General features: G+C 36.1%; 1 long non-coding RNA gene across 1 annotated transcript; it reads right to left on the bottom strand.

Moving 5' to 3' along the window:
* Positions 1-402: 402 nt before the first annotated feature.
* Positions 403-16458, bottom strand: LOC103099254 (uncharacterized). Its single transcript, XR_001626971.2, has 5 exons — positions 16383-16458; positions 15088-15195; positions 5617-5720; positions 3613-3654; positions 403-794 (listed from the first exon to the last, which is right to left on the bottom strand). It is a non-coding gene; the product is annotated as an uncharacterized LOC103099254 (long non-coding RNA).
* Positions 16459-16676: the final 218 nt, after the last annotated feature.

Here is a 16676-nt window from a genome sequence, read left to right as displayed (position 1 = left end):
TAGATCTAAGAATTTTTTCCGCACATTTAGTTATCTTTTCCTTCTTGATATAGCTCTATATTACCTCAGTGTTATGCTATTTAGAAAGAACTAGCCATAGAATATGTTAAAAAACAACTATTAGATCTCTACTTGGCCAGAAACACAGTTTTTCCTTATTCCTGTAACCTCTATCCATAGTAACAGAAGGATAATGCCTGGGAATTATTTCTAGGAATAGATTCTACTTTACTTTTTTAAACTATAAACTATATTCCAAGGATGATTAATGTGGAAGGGCTACCAGTCATGTAAACTTTTGTTTATTCATTCAGCAAACATTTGTCCTGCTTACTACTTAAATATTGGGTGAGAAACAAAATATAATCCCTTTCCTCATGGAAGATTCAGCACATAAAAAGAGAAGACAAAAATGTAGATATTTGTACTTCAAAATATTTTATGATGGACAAAATAGATGCAGAATAAAGTTCTGAATCAAATCTCAAGTGAGAGGGGAAAGGTTGCTAATAACCAAAAAGAAGGCTTTTCTTTTTTAAATTACCATTTACATAGTGCTTTAAGGTACACAAAATCCTTTACAAATACCTCCTTTAACCCATTCAAGAACCATGGGAAGTGCTATTTTTATCTCCATGCTATAGATTAGGAAATTGAGGCATAGAGAGAGAAGTTAAATAACTTGCCCAGGGTCACATATCTAGTAAGTGTCTAGGTCAAATTTGAACTCTGGTCTTCCTAACTCCAGTTCCAGCATTATATCCACTGCAACACCTTGATGCCTTCAACTCCTCCTGAAAGAAATGAAATTTGAGTTGGACATTAAAAGTTGGAAAAAATATAGGATGGGAATACATTCCAAGCACAACAGCCAGTGTGAGCAAAAGTCTAGAGGTAGGAGAACAGAGAAAATCTCCACAAAGGCATAGGGTATTAATAAAGTCATGTTTGGCTACAATCTAGGCTTTTTTTTTGGTGGGGAATAACAGGAAAGAAGGCTGCTGCCAAATTGTGAATGGTTTTGCACCAGAAGAAAAAGACAGAGAGGAATGAAACTTAACCTAGAAGGTAATAAGACAAATTGAAAGGTTTTTAAACAAAATGACAAAGTAACATCTATGAATAAGAAAGATTACTTTTGGAGGCAGAGAGAAGAATGGATAAAAGAGATATGCTATAAAATGGACATGGGAAGCCCATTAAAACAAACTATTGCAATAGTGCAGGTAAAAGTTGAGAAGTGCTTTTATGAGTAAAATGACAGAAGAAAAAAGAAGAGAAGGAATGAATGTAAGTTATATTAAGGAAGTAGAAAAGACATGACTTAATAATTAATTAAATATGATGTGTGTTCCAGAGGGAGGGACAAAGATAAATCTAATACTTTAAATGTGGGAGATTAGGTCAAGCTGCAAGCACGAAATGGCAAAGTTAGGACAATAGATTTGGCTAGAAATGATAATAAATACAGTTGGAGACATGGAAAGAAAAAAAATGAAACCATTTCTGCCCTTAAGGAACTTATATTCTGTAATGAAGAGCTAGGCATATTAGGTGTGAATAATTTTATGATTTCAGTGTATAAGCGGGAGAAATGAAAGGGTGTGTATAAAAGGTTTGACTGCATTATTCAAAAGTAGGGTAGCTAGGAACTTATTTAATTCCAAAGATATTTATTTAACAATTTATTTACAAAATATAGAAAGAGTTAAAGTAACAAAATGAGAGAGAGGATAGGGTAGATATCTAGCCTAAGCACTAAGTATTTTGCTCTGACCCCTTGCTGAAAAACAGGCAAGGGAGTTTAGTTCTTAGCAGGGGAGGTCTCAATCCTTGTAGCTGTGAATTTTAGAACTACTCCACCCTACTCAGACCATTCTTTAGAAGATCTGATTTAGCTATTTCCTGATCAATAACAATGGAGATACTTGGAATAACAGAATCAGGTCTTGGAAACTACATTCTCCACCCTACTCAGTTTAACAAGATTAGGAAGGTCTGCATCCAAACTCAAGATTTAATTATCTGATAAAATGGCCTTCAACGGACATGTGCAAAAAAAGGACAGACCTCTGGGCTGTCCTAAGTCAAGCTTGGGCCACCATTGGCACATGTGAGATGTAGGAAGTGAGATAGAGAATAGCCTCTGGAGTTCTTGTGACTTCCTGTGGAGAGAACTAGAGGGCAGTTCGATTCTGGAGCTCGAGCTTGGAGGAGCCCCACAGACAGCTTTCCTTCAGACTGGTCACGTGAGTGATAAAGACTGACCTCTTTCTCTGTCTTGGCTCTCCAGGGCCTTAAACTCCCGCTTTGGCTCAGCCTGAGCCACAGCGGGTTTTGAGTTAAACTTTTTTCCTTCTCTCCCTCTCTTTCTCTCCCTCTAATATTTTCTTCCTCCTGTTGTAATTAAATCACCATAAAATTTGGCAGCTGACTTGGGTATTTTATTATTTGGGATATCCCTTGGCAACCACTTAAATTTACATTTTTTTTCAGTCTCAACCATAATTTCACACTTAACATAGCTGAGAATCTGGGGATGCAGGGAGCCTCGCTCAAGAGGATATGTCTCTACTGAGGCTAGTCTCTTCAGAAAATCCAGGAAAGGAATCAGCTGTTTTCACTCACTACCTCAGTCCAAAGGAAGAGATTTAAGAATAGTCTCACCAAGTACAGGGTCTCAGGTCCAGTCAGCAAATCCTTCATCAGCCAAGTTGTAGCTCCCTTTTAAAGACACTTTCTTTTATATCATTTCCTGTGTTTTCCTCCATTTTTACATCTACCAATTACAGGTGCAGCTTTGCTGAGAACTACCCAGGGGGCAGTCAGTTAGATTCTGATTCCTCACCCACTATCACACACTTGGGTCACAGACCTCCTCCACTCTCTGATTAAGTGGGATGTTTACAGTTTAGGTGACTAAATCTAAAAATGGGCAGAGAAATTAATTTAATCTTCACAATCAGGAGAGAATTTCATTTTCACAATCAGGGAAGAGTTAATTTAATCTTTACAAATGACAAAGGTTAAAAGAGAGTCGGGATGATATCTAAATGGGTATCAAAGGCCCAAAATGGAAACCAAATTTCTGAACTTGGAGTTACATGTCCTGAGTTAAAACTCTGCCATTTGTCACCTATGTGACCTTCTCTGGGTCTGCATTTTCACAACTCTAAAAGTAGACACTGGATTAGATGAGCTATGTGTTTCCTTCCATCTCACTAGCCATTGTAGTAGTAGGCTATTTGGGGGATTGTAGGAGTATGTCAAGATTTGTAAGGGTAAGCATCCCCTCTTTAACAAAGTGGAATCATATATATATATATATATATATATATATATATATATATATATATATATATATATATATGCAACTTACCTCCCCCATTAGAATGTGAACTTCCTGAGGGCAGGAGTTATGTTTGCCTTCCTATGTACCCTTCTAACACATTACACAGAGCTTGGCACCTAGGTAGCATTTAATAAAGGCTTAGTGATTAACTATATGAGAAGGAACCAATGGGGAAAGATAGATTGCACATGACAGAGGAAATGATTTCTAGAGTAAGATCCCAAGGGAAGGAAAAAAAGGAATTAAATCAAGACACAGACCTTAAGGATAGGATGTTTCTTGTTGGAATGGTCTGCCATTTTCTTCTCCAGATCATTTTACAGATAAAAAACAGAGGAAAATAGGGTTAGGTGACTTGGTCAGGGTCATGTAGCAAATAAGTATCTGAGGCCAGATTTGAACTCAGGAAGATAAGTCTTCCTGATTCCAATCAGGGTGTTCTATCTACTTCACCACCTGCCTAATCTCAAAGATAGGGAAAAGGAATCTCTTTTTTATAGGAAACCAAAGAAAGAAATTTGGTAATCATTCTGAGAATTTGAGGAAAGATTAGAAAGACTAAGAGAGTTCATGTTGAATGACCTCACTCTTCTCTAAGCATAAAGATATAGTTGGGGATGAGAGGCTTAATTCAATAGAAAATAACTTATTAATTCAAAGTGAAACTTTGAAAGGGAAAATATAAAATAAAGCACAAGCCTGCTGTTTTAAGCTGGCACTAAGACAACCAGAGCTGAGTAGATTTTTTTCTTGAGTGGCAAACTGTTAAAGGATTAATCAGAATTATAAAGGATCAGAGATGATTTATTCCAGTGCCCCATAGCAAAATCCATAACAGAAAGATATGACAAAATTAGCCTAGTCCACCAAATGGTATTATTCTTATTATTGTTATTAATAACTCATTTTTCTAGGGCATTCAAATTATAATGTTTTTAATTCTTTGTTCTTTTTAAGTACCTTACTCATAACATTGTTATAAGGTCCGTGAGGAAATATTATTTTCCTATTTTATAGATGAAAACATTGAAATGAAAAAGCAATGTGAATCTGATAGGGAGGAAAATGTCAGATTCAGAGACCTGGAAGCTTCAATGTTCCTTATCTGTATGATCTTCGAACTTTATTAGCCCTTAATTTCTTATCTATGAAGTGAAATTGTTGAACCAGAATATTCTTCAAAGGTCTAAAATCCTGAATTGCTCATGAGCACAAAATATTAAGAGAGCAAAGAATGACTCAGTCCTACATCTCCTTATTTCAACCTAGAGTTTTTCTATGATCCTAGATAAAAGTGGTCTGAGAGAACATTCAGTTTAAATCTTGTTATTTTTACGGAGAAGGAAATTGAGGTTCAGAGAAAGGAGTGGACTTACTTGAGATCCTATAGTTAGTAAGTAGAAGTTAATCCAATTGTCCAAATCTCCCCAACTGCTTGTTTTGTTTTGTTTTATTTTTTCTGGTAGTCATAACTAATTCTTAGAATACAGAGCCAACAAAAAAACTAAGTCCCTCGGCTAGTGTGTGTTCACAAAATCAAAAAACCCTAGAATTCTGACATTTGCGATTCATTGTTGGGAAAAGCAGAACATCAGAGAGAGATGATTTTCTCCTCCAAAGTGGTAAGAAGAATATTCAAGGGGCTGGTATTAGGGGATAAAAATGGTAAGTGTCACATGAATAAACCAGTTCATCAACACACTCAGTCAGACTCTGAGCCACTTTAGCCAAAATCTTTGACATTGTCAACTATCTCAGATGTTTGAAAATGCCTCTATCTAGCACACAACTTCTGACACACACACAAAAGGAGAAGTTTGCATAGTAGCAATTATTATTTCAAATCCATGCTGTCTGAGCTACAGCAGCTAATTAGATCAAGACATGAATTATGACACATACCATCCTTTGAAGGGACTAATTAGATTAAGATCAATATAAACGAGTGCTTAGACAAAGGGACAATTGGGCATTTCTGGCAAAGAGATCTGAGTGTTGAGTCAATAAGATAATAGACAAGAAACACATGTTAAAAGGTGTTTATAGGCCAGACCCCTTCCTCAGCTCTCTTTAATGAAGTGAACAATGCCAGTTTTCTTTGAAATTGAAAGCAAATAAATGAATAGAATATCCTACTTATGAGGGGGAGCGCCATTTTATTTGAATATCAAAGGGGAAAACAGAAACATATATATTTATGTAAAAGCACATGCAAAAATTGACATTCATTCAAAGATGGAAACAACCAAGTGGAAACAACTCACCAATCTGTAGATGCCCAGACACTAGATGGAAGATGGATCTATCTTCTCCCTAGTCAATAGGAAATCACTTAAACTTTATCTTCCTCAGTTTTCTTATCTATAAACTAAGGATAAAAATAGCATGTGACTCCCAAAGTTCCTTTGAGGATCAAGTGAAATACTTGAAAATGCTATATAAACATGAGTTACTATTATTCTTATTGTTATTGTAGGGAATCAAATGCAACAACACAGGTAATGCCTTGAAAAATCTTAAAGTGATATTTTAACATCAATTGTTATTCTCACCTAATTTGATGCTCACAGCAATCCTATGGAAGAGTCAAGGGCAAAGTATTTTGTTTGTTTGGGAAAGGAGACATCCAGATGTGGGATTACAACTATACAAGGAACTTCCAGTGCAAAAATAATCTCCATTGATAAAGATCAATTATTAGAGTCAGAGAATTGCTTGGACCCCTTTGAAATTAAATTCTTCTAAATTCATAGTGACATAGCTAGTATTTATCAGAGGCAGTGCTAGAACCTGGATTTTCTTGACTCCAAGGAATTCTCTATATACAGTATACCATCACCACCTCTGCAGTTATTATCATCCTCATTTTACTGGTAAGAATACAAGGTTTTAATAAACCATGACTTCCTATATAATTCTTGTTTGGGTACTTTTTTTTTAACCCTTAGCTTCTGTCTTGTAATCAATACTGTGTGTTGGTTCCAAAGCAGAAGAGTGGTAAAAGCTAGGCAATGGGGATTAAGTGACTTGCCCAGGGTCACACAGGAAGTATCTGAGGCCAGATTTGAACCAAGTACCTCTAATCTCTAGGCCTGGCTTTTGATCCACTGAGCCACCCAAGTGCCCCTTTCTATAAAATTCTTAACTATTATTTACTTAGTCATTCATTCATTTTTTATTTTGTTATTTCCATAACTACATAAGTCAGAACTAAAAAGGAGTATGACATAGTTAGAGAGATAAGCCTTGAACATAAGAAATTATTAAATAATCTAACAGCATATAATGAATGGGTTAACAGTACAGAACATTTTATTTGTACTCCAGGATTTTAAACAAGAGAGAGTCTACATTTTGCTATTTATTTTCCTCCCCTTATCCTCTCTGGACCTCAGTTTACTCATTAAAATGAGAGGGTTGGATTCCATAGCCTTCAAGGTTCATTCTAGCTCTAGATTCTGAGCCTTAAAACAGTATGAATCTACAAGAATCAGGAATTGATTTTTGGGAAAAGGAAGTATGATCTGGACCATGATAGAAGAAGCCCAGGATCTGATAAAGGTGAAGAGCAGATTAAGCCTTTCCTCTTCTTAACAGTTTGTGATCACATGGCATCTTAATTTCAACATGTTAAACTAAAAAAAAAATATCTTTCCCAAAAAAATTTCTCCTCTTCAAATCTTGTTTATTAATGTTGAGGGAACCACTATCTTCCTGCCCCCCCCAGGTCCTAAACTTTGATTTCATCTTCAACTCTTTTTCTTCTACTCATCCATATATATATATATATATATATATATATATATATATATATATATATATTTCAAATTGTATCATTCTGACCTTCATTCCATCCTTCATCCTTTATATATGCTCTCTTCTCTCAAATTATATAGCAAATTGCCAATGATTGCATTAGCCTTCTGGTTGGTCTCTCTGTTCCAAGTTTCTCTCCACTCTATCTTTCACTCAGCCAGAAAAATAATTCCCTAAGACATAGGTTTGATTATATCACCTCCTCAATTTTCATTGACTCTCAATAATCTCCAGGATCAAATATAAAGACCTCTATTTAGCATATAAAGCCCTTCACAATCTGTCCCCTTCCTATCTTTCCAATGTTCTTAAACTTTATTCTCTCCCACAAATGTTGATTTCCTGTGATATTGTATTTCTTTCTATTCCTCTAACACAACACTGACTCCCAACTCTATAACTATTCAATGGTTCACCTACCTACTCCCACATCTAGAATACTCTCCTTTGTTACCTCTAGCTTTTGGTTTACTTTAAGATTCAGATTAAATCACAGTTTCTGCAGAAGAAAGCCTTTTCTGGTTCTCTCCCTGAGGTGACACCTATCCTCACAGCTACAACCTCCCCTCTGAAAAGGCTTTCCTCCTCCTCCAGATCTTTCACCTTTCCAACTATTAGCCAGCATTCATAGAACTCTTTGATTTACAAAACCCTTTACAAGTATTACCTTACTGGATCATCACAAAATCCCTGGAGACAGGTTGTTGCTTTTATTGTACACATTTTTATAAATTTTTAAACTGAGATAGACCAGGTTAAGTAATCTGACTAGTTAGCAAAGTAGTAAATGCCCAGCTAGTAAGTGTCTGAGGCTAGACTTCCAACCAAGTATTCTTGACTTCAGGATCTCCAGGGCCATTTGTCTCTTCATCTGTCTTTCATTGAGTCTTTTTTCTGTATGTGTCTTTCTTCATATAGATATAAAATATGTATCTATAGTGCTTTATTCTTTGTCTCTATGTTTCTTCATATAGATACAGAAATATTTATATATAGGTAAAGATAGAACTATAGGGGTTTGAGGGAGGGAGGAAGGGAGAGAGAGACAGAGAGAGAGAGAGAGAGAGAGAGAGAGAGAGAGAGAGAGAGAGAGAGAGAGAGAGAGAGAGAGAGAGAGAGAGAGAGAGAGAGAGAGAGAGAGAGAGAGAGAGAGAGAGAGAGAGAGAGAGAGAGAGAGAGAGAGAGAGAGAGAGAGAGAGAGAGAGAAAATACTGTATAGGTATGTGGTAGTTCATATTTTGTCTCCCCATGAGAATGTGAGTGCCTTGAAGGCAGGAATTTCATTTTTGTCCTTTGTATCCCTAGTGCTTAGCAAAGTGCACATATAGTAAACCTTAAACAAATGTTATACATGCTTTTCAACTGATTTTTAATAAATATAATACATTTAAGTCCTATAACCACATATAATACTTGAATTCTTATTTGTGTCTGAATCTGATTAACCTTGCCTTGATAAGAACAAAGAAATTAATCCCAAATTATCTTCCCCTGCTTCTTTCCTATCTTCTTTCTTTTTTTCTTTCTTCTTTCTTCTCTCCCTCCCTCTCTTTTTCCTTCCTTCCTTCCTTTCTTTTTCTTTCTTTCTTTCTCCCTTTTTTATTTTTCTTCCTTCCTTCCTTCTTTCCTTCCTTCCTTTCTTTCTTCCCTTTCTTTGAAAGACAAATTATTTAACCAAGACAAGTGCAGGCCTTCAGGTTTGTCTTCACTAACAAAATGTCCCTATATTTTCACTTAACCTACAAGGATCCCTGAGGCATGAGCATTCCTATAACTTCAAGGCCGCAAGAACTCTTAAGAGTAGGTCTTTGTGCTGAATCATTCACAGAATGATGATGTTTCTTTAGGGGCTTTGGATCATATTAAAAAATGGTGAGTGACCCTTTAACTTCTGATTCATCATACCCCTTATCCTTGACACTTAAATGAAAACCCTAAGATATCTTCATACATTTTGTTCTAACCTTTATTACCTAAGCTCTCATTTATCTCCCAAGTGCTCACACCATGACCTAAAGTACAGTAGGGGATGAAATTTTATAATGTGTGGAAAAAGAGATCTTTCCCTGCAAAGATCAGGAAAATAACAGTAGTTTTAATAGGAGTATACTAAATGGCCTGGGAATTCTGACCATACTATCCTCTGACTACTATAATTTCCTTCAACTATCACTAGATTTAATGCTTTTAACTGACATTTGTATAGCCCTTTAAAGTTTTTTTTCTTTTCTTATTTTTAATTTTTCTTTTCATCTCCAAATTTTCTCCCTCCTTGCTCTTCTCTCTTACCCAAGGAGAAATCATAATATATAATACCCATTATACATATGAAGCCATGCAAAATATTTCCATACTGAAATACAGGAAGCAAGAAAAATAGAGTGAAAAAAATATGTTCAAACTTTACTCAGAGTTCATTTCTCTGTCTAGATGTGGTTAACATTTTCCATCATGAATCCTTTAGAATTGCCATGTATCACTATATTGATCAGCATTGTTAAATGTTTCACAATTGGTTGTTGTTAGAATATTATCATTACTACATAAATTGTTCTCTGACTTCTTTTTTCATCAGTTCATCTAATACTTTCCAGGTTTTTTTCTGAAATCATTCTCTTCATTATTTCTCACAGCAACATAGTTTTCCATCACAATCTTTATAACAACTTATTCAGACATTCCCCAATTGATAGGCATCTGCTCAGATTTCAATTCTTTGCCACCACAAAAAGAGCTGCTATAAATGTTTTTGTACCCATTGTCCTTTTCCATTTCCTTTGAACTCTTCAGAATATAGATCAAGTAGCAATAGGAGTAATAGTATTGCTGGGTCAAATAGTATGGCTTTATAACCCCTTTAGGATCTTTAAAGAATTTTTAATACTTTATTTCATTTAAGCCTCTCAAAAATGCTGAGTTAGTTATTATTCTTCCCCAATTCACAGACCTTATAACTAATATTTGGAAGGTCATGTCATTTGCCCAGGGTCACATAACTAACAGGTAATCAAGATAGGATTTGAACCCATTCTTCTTCACTCCAAATTGTGTTATTTAATTCAAGTTAGAAAATAAGAAACAGATCCTTAACCGGAAAGGGCAAATAAGGCTACATTTTAGACAGTACCAAATTTAAAAGATGCCAAGGGGCCATAGAAATTGAAAGAAACAATTAAGTATGACTGGGGAAGGATGGCACTACCTTCTACCACCAGTGTTGTATAGAAGTCAGTCATATTACTGAAGGGTGGACAAAGACAATACCCTTCAAACTTCAATGAAACTTCTCCAACTCAATATCTCATCTCCCAACTCTGGGCCTGTGTCTGATCCAGCAGAAAGATTAGTCTCTTCTAAGATCTACCTGGCATGTAAAGTGCTTTCTAGCAAATTATTGTATGAAGATACAATAAACTATTACATGAAATATTTGAACTCCCTATATTGAGAAATGTTCAAGGAAAGGATGGAGAATACTTTGGTGAATTTGACACTCTACTTATTTACTAACCCTCATTCTATTCCCTGTCCCCACTTCCTGACTGTTTCAGCTTCCTTCTATGTGTTGTCTTCTATTAGACTGTGAATCTCATGAGGGCAAGGACTGTGTTTTATTATACTTATATTTGGATCATCAGCACTTAGTACAGTATCTGAAACATAGCAGGACCTTAATAAATGTTTATTGGCTTCCACACTGACTTTGATACCAATTCCCAGAGGATTATTGTCTTTATAACTAAAATACACTTAAATAATAATATATTCCTAACCTTATATTTTTCAGAAGACATCCATGTAGCACAGAGTGGTTTGGCCATAATTGGCCATTCAAATGGCCATTCAGTGGCTTGGCCATAATCTCACAGAAAGTATCTTCTAGAAATAGCATCTGGAGTTAGACTTCTGACTCCCAACTCTTTGTTCTTTCCATTTTACCACATTATACCATTATATCCCAATATTCATGTTAGCTGAATACCCTTGGGAAAAAAAGTTTGTTCTCTTGTTATAGAGTTCTTGATATTAAGCTCCACTAGACAATGACAATGATAACAATGGCAGTCTCTACAGCTGTGTGACCCTATCCATGCTATTTTGCCCTCTGATTTAGTCTCACTATTTTCATCTGAGAAATAAATAAAATAATTTTGATACCTTAGATTCAAATTAAATAATCTATATAAAGATCTTTACAAAAGTTTAAGAACTATATGATTTTAAATTGTTTTTGTTAATAATATTATTATTATAGTACCAAGATTCCCAAAGAGAGATGACATGGCATATTGGATAGCTGACCTGCCTTGGAGTCTAGAAGATCTGACTCCAAATTGAATTTCTGCCTCTAAGTTTCTAAGTTGAAATTCCACCCTCTGGTACAACTAACTTTGTGACAATGGGCAAGTCACTTAAGCTCTTTGTATCACAGGAGACTCTTGGTAAGTTGAAGATGAGTGATTGATCTGCATCTAGTTGGTAAAATTAGTACTCCTCCTACACATACACATACCAAAAAAGGAAAAAGATTGATAGAATACACAGTACTCTTCCTGGTACATATACCTACTTTCTAGGTAGATATTAATTTTTTAGCATGACAAATAATGGTATAATTAAATTAAGGGAGCATGGGAAAGTTTTATCTGTCAGTTTTATGGATAAGAAAAGAGTTTATAACCAAACAAGTAATAGAGAGATTCATGGGAAGTAAAATAGATTACTTTTGATTACATGAAAATTTAAAAGTACCTACACAAACAAAAATAAGCAGGCAAAATTGGAAGAAGAGTAAGAAATTGGGGGGAAATAGTTTGTAAGTTTCTCTGATAAAGGCTTCATTTTTCAAGTATGTAGAGAATAGAGTCAAATTTAGAAAATAAGATCCATTCTCCAGTTGATAAATGGTCAGAGGATATGAATAGGCCATTTTCAGATGTAGAAATCAAAGCCACCTATAGTAATGTGAAAAAATGTTCTAAATCTCTATTGATCAGGTAAAGATGAACTAAAACATCTCTGAAGTAGCACCTAATACATATAAGATTGGATAATATGATAGAAGAGAAAAAATAATAAATTTTGCAGGGGATGTGGGGAAAGTAGGACACCAATATACTATTGGTAGGGTTGTGAACTGATCGTACCGTTCTGGGAAACAATTTAGAATTATGCACAAAAGGCTATAAAATTGTACTTACTTCTTGACCCATTAATACCACTACTAGATCTATATTCCAAAGAGATAAAAAAGGGAGGAAAGGATCCATTTGTATAAAAATATTTATAGTGACTATTTGTGATGGCAAAGAATTTAAAACTGAGGGGATGCCTATCAACTGGGGAATGACTGAAAAAGTTGTGGTATAAGGTTATAATTGAATATTATTATACTATAAGAAATGATGAGCAGGACGATTTCAGGAAAACCTGGAAAACATTTTATTAACTGATACAAAGTGAAGCAAATAGAACCAGGAGAATATACAAGGACACAATAATAATAATGTACCATGAAAAACTGAGTGACTTAACTATTCTTAGAAATACAATGATCCAAAATAATCCCAATGGAATTACAATGAGAAATGCTATTCACATCCAGGGAAAGAACTGATGGAATCTGAATGAAAATCAAAGCAGACCATTTTTTTTTCTTTTTTTAATTTGTTTTGTGACAGAGGCTGACACTAGGAAAAAGTGCCAGGCCTTAGAGTATGTGAAATTGATCACTTCAATGGGGGAGGGGCCCCAGGAGTGGTTTCCGGAGAAGGAGGTAGACTCTGGCTGAGAGAACAGTGACTCTCTCGGTCTTGAGACACTGAAGAGAGAAGGTGGATAAAGACTTTATCCTGAGGGTTATCCATTTTTCCTGCTGGTGACTGGAAATCTTTCCACCCAACACTTTCCAATAGAAGGGACTTTCTGAAGAGAAACCTGAGCAGAGTTTACCTCAGTTCCTGTTGCCCAGGGGTGAGTCAACCTGACTTTCTGTTGGGGGGTTCAAGCTGCCAGGCCTGAGTTCCCCTCCAACTCGAGGAGAGATGAAAAGGGTTTAGGTAGAGACAGGGACCCCCTTTTCCCACATTCCTTTTCCCATTCTTCCCTGACCATTATTTCTTTTTGTATTACCTGATTGAGTTGACATTAAATCTGTTCTCCAAGCTAAGTGTGAGTGAACAGATCAAGGGAAGAACCTTTGGTCTTGAGTTGTGAAGGGGGGACAAGAGAGAATTGGGGAGAGTGGCTTTAGCTAAGGAGGGAAGGCAGAAGGGGGAAAATCTTCAAACCCCTGCTCCTCTCTCTGAGCCAACCCGTTATATCTGCTGTCTCCCCCGATCCCCACTCTGAGAAGGGGGGTCTCCTCTCTTTCCCCCTCTCCATACCAAAAGTCCACAACATAACAAATATGGGAATTTTTTTTTTAAATCTAACATGTCCAAAATAAAATTCATGATTTCTCTAAACCCTCTCCACTTTCTAAGTACCCCTTTTCTATTGAGGGGTACCATTTTAGTCATCAAGGCTCTCAACCTCAGTGTCATCACTCACATATCCAATCTTTTGCCAAGCCTGGTCATTTTTACCTTCATGGGTTCTCTCATTTAAATTCTCTTCTTTTGGGGGCAGCTGGGTAGCTCAGTGGATTGAGAGTCAGGCCTAGAGACAGGAAGTCCTAGGTTCAAATCTGGCCTCAGACACTTTCCAGCTGTGTGACCCTGGGCAAGTCACTTGACCCCCATTGCCTAGCCCTTACCACTCTTCTGCCTTGGAGCCAATACACAGTATTGACTCCAAAACAGAAGGTAAGGGTTTAACACAAATAAAAAATAAATAAATTGTCTTCTTTTTGTTCACATAGTTCTACCTTAGTTGTGACCCTTATCACCTCACATAAAGGTTGTTGAAATAGCTTTCTGGTTTATCTTTCTTTTGCAAGTCGTCCCCCATTTCAGTTTGCCTTTTACTTAGTTGCCAAATTGACTTTCCTAAAGCATAGGTCTGATCATATGGCCCCTTCCTCCACTGGATAAACTCTAGTGACTACCTATTATTTCTAAGATCAAATGTAAGATCCTCTGTTTGGCTTTTAAATTCCTTTCCCACATGACCCTACCTATCTTTCCAGTATTCTTGCATCTTGCTCCTTTCCCCATATTCTACAATTCAATGGAACTGGTCCTCTTGCTGTTCATGCAATACTCTAACTCCCAATTCCTGTCTTTCCATTGCATGTCAACAATGTCTGGCAATGCCTCTTTTCTCCCCTCTGCTTCTTGACTTGCTTCAAGACCCAACTCCTATAAAAAACCTTACTCAGCCGTCTCTTCTACTAGTGTCGTTCTTCTGAGATTCCCTTCCTTTCACATATATATGTATATGCACACTAGATATAATCTCTATATATTTATTCATGAATATATCTTGTATGTATATCATTGTTGGTTGTCTTCTCAGTTACTTGAGGATAGAGATTGTATTTCTGCCTATTTTGCAATCCTAGTGCTTATTACATGCTGACATTTGGAATAAGAAATTTCTTCAGGTCATAGGATGCTAGACTTGGAGCCAGAAGTAATCTTAGGACAATACTCCCATTCCCCAAATTAAAAATAGGAAAACAAAAAATAATTTCCATAGGTTGACCCTGAAGTAATATTTGAACCCTGGATCTCTGGGTTCATTTGGTGATCTTTCCACTGTACCAGACTTTGCTCTCTCCTGCCCTGAAATCTAAACATTAGATCCAAGAATATACTATTTGATACATAATGCTTAGCTTGCAGACTTGAATACAATAGTCAAGAAGACCTAGGAGCAAAGGAAGCAGGAGCGCCCGGCATGGGGATTTGCACATTGCAGTTACTCAGTAGATGTTTGTTAAAAGTCTACTGCTTTCATTGAATGAATAAAGTCACCTGTTAGGTCTGAATGCTTTCTTGATTCCGGAGATAAAATTTCTGATGGATTGCATCTATCATAAAACACTTGCTGAAAATCAGTTGTTGGAGGCCATCCGCACTTCACTGCAGAGATAAAAGGAAGATTTAAAATGCATGATATGAATCTGTTTCAGAGGCTAATTACATGCAGTGGGAGCAGCTCTAAGCCAGGTTTGTCCATGTCATCAGTCATGTATTACGTCTCTCATCTATTTATTGCCAATGCTATTATTTTGGAAGATTAAAAACCTTCTACAAATAGTCCTGGAATTTGAGTGTTCCATTAGCAACATTATTATTATTATTATTATTATTATTATTATTATTATTATTATTCAAGGCAGACTTTTTCCTGCAAAGACATTGAATCCTTCCCTTGCATCATGATGTGATCCTCAGAGTACCCATTAGGTCCTGGGAAATATTAAATGCTATTTCCAACACACTGTTCTATTGTCAGGAGCCATCTTTGATAATAATGGCCTTAATTTATAGAAATATAAATAATACAGCAGTGACATGAGGAATCTATGATCACATAAATCTGCCACAGATCAGTACAAATTAACATAGTTAAATGCAACCGAACTATAAATACATTCATGCAGCAGCTTGTGACAGAAAAAAAGTTTACCAGAAAAAAAAAAGAAAGAAAAGACAAACCAGGACTGCAATAAAAATGGAAGTGCCTTTAGTCGACAGAAACCTTTCACCTTGATATATGGCCCATTTTTGCATTCTTCACTTGAAAGCTTGAAATATATTGAATTCTTTTTCAAAAAGGAAATAGGTGTCATGCATGGAATCATCTCTGGCAACCACACAGATACAAGAGTAATGCAGCATTTAGAACTTCACTAACATCACCCCATCTACCCATGGCATTCCCTTTGTGGATTCTGACTTATGAACCTGAATCATAAAAATGACCTGGCACCCAGGTATTTTCCTTTCTTCTTCCTTTTAAAGAACACAGAGATGTGATGTTTGACATTAATGAAGCCTTTTCTTCCCAATATCCTTATTTCAATTTACACTTATAAAGTAAAGCCTGATTCCCAGAATAAGGCTGGCTCATCTTCCCCTCAACCAGGGAGGAAATCAAAAGAAATGGTGTCACTGGAAACTCTTGCACACATGAGCAGTTCCAGGTCCTTAGTCTGACCTCTTGGACATACAGTAAGCAGACGAGGAACCATCGTAGCATATCCATATATGTTCAGCAGACCATGCATTGGGATTCATCAGGCAGAGCACACATACATGCTCACCTTGATAGGGCTCTCATTAGTTTGTGTCCACTTTCATTGCATCTTCTCTTTTAGATAAGAATGGACATCTCAAAAAAAATTAAAAAAGCTTAGAGATCAGAGCAAGGAAGGTGTTATTCTTGCTTTTCTCTCTGTGGGGAAACCTCATTGAGAGTATTATATTCAGTCTTAAATAGCTAGCACAGTGTATGGCAGATAAAAACAACTTAATAAATGTGTGTTGATTGCTTCAATGACATTTTATTTTAAGAGTATCAACAACTTTGGTTTTACAGGGAAGATTCATAGGTAGGC

This window comes from Monodelphis domestica, chromosome 1, assembly GCF_027887165.1.
Source record: "Monodelphis domestica isolate mMonDom1 chromosome 1, mMonDom1.pri, whole genome shotgun sequence".
NCBI lineage: Eukaryota > Metazoa > Chordata > Mammalia > Didelphimorphia > Didelphidae > Monodelphis > Monodelphis domestica.
This window is presented reverse-complemented; position numbering and strand designations above follow the sequence as displayed.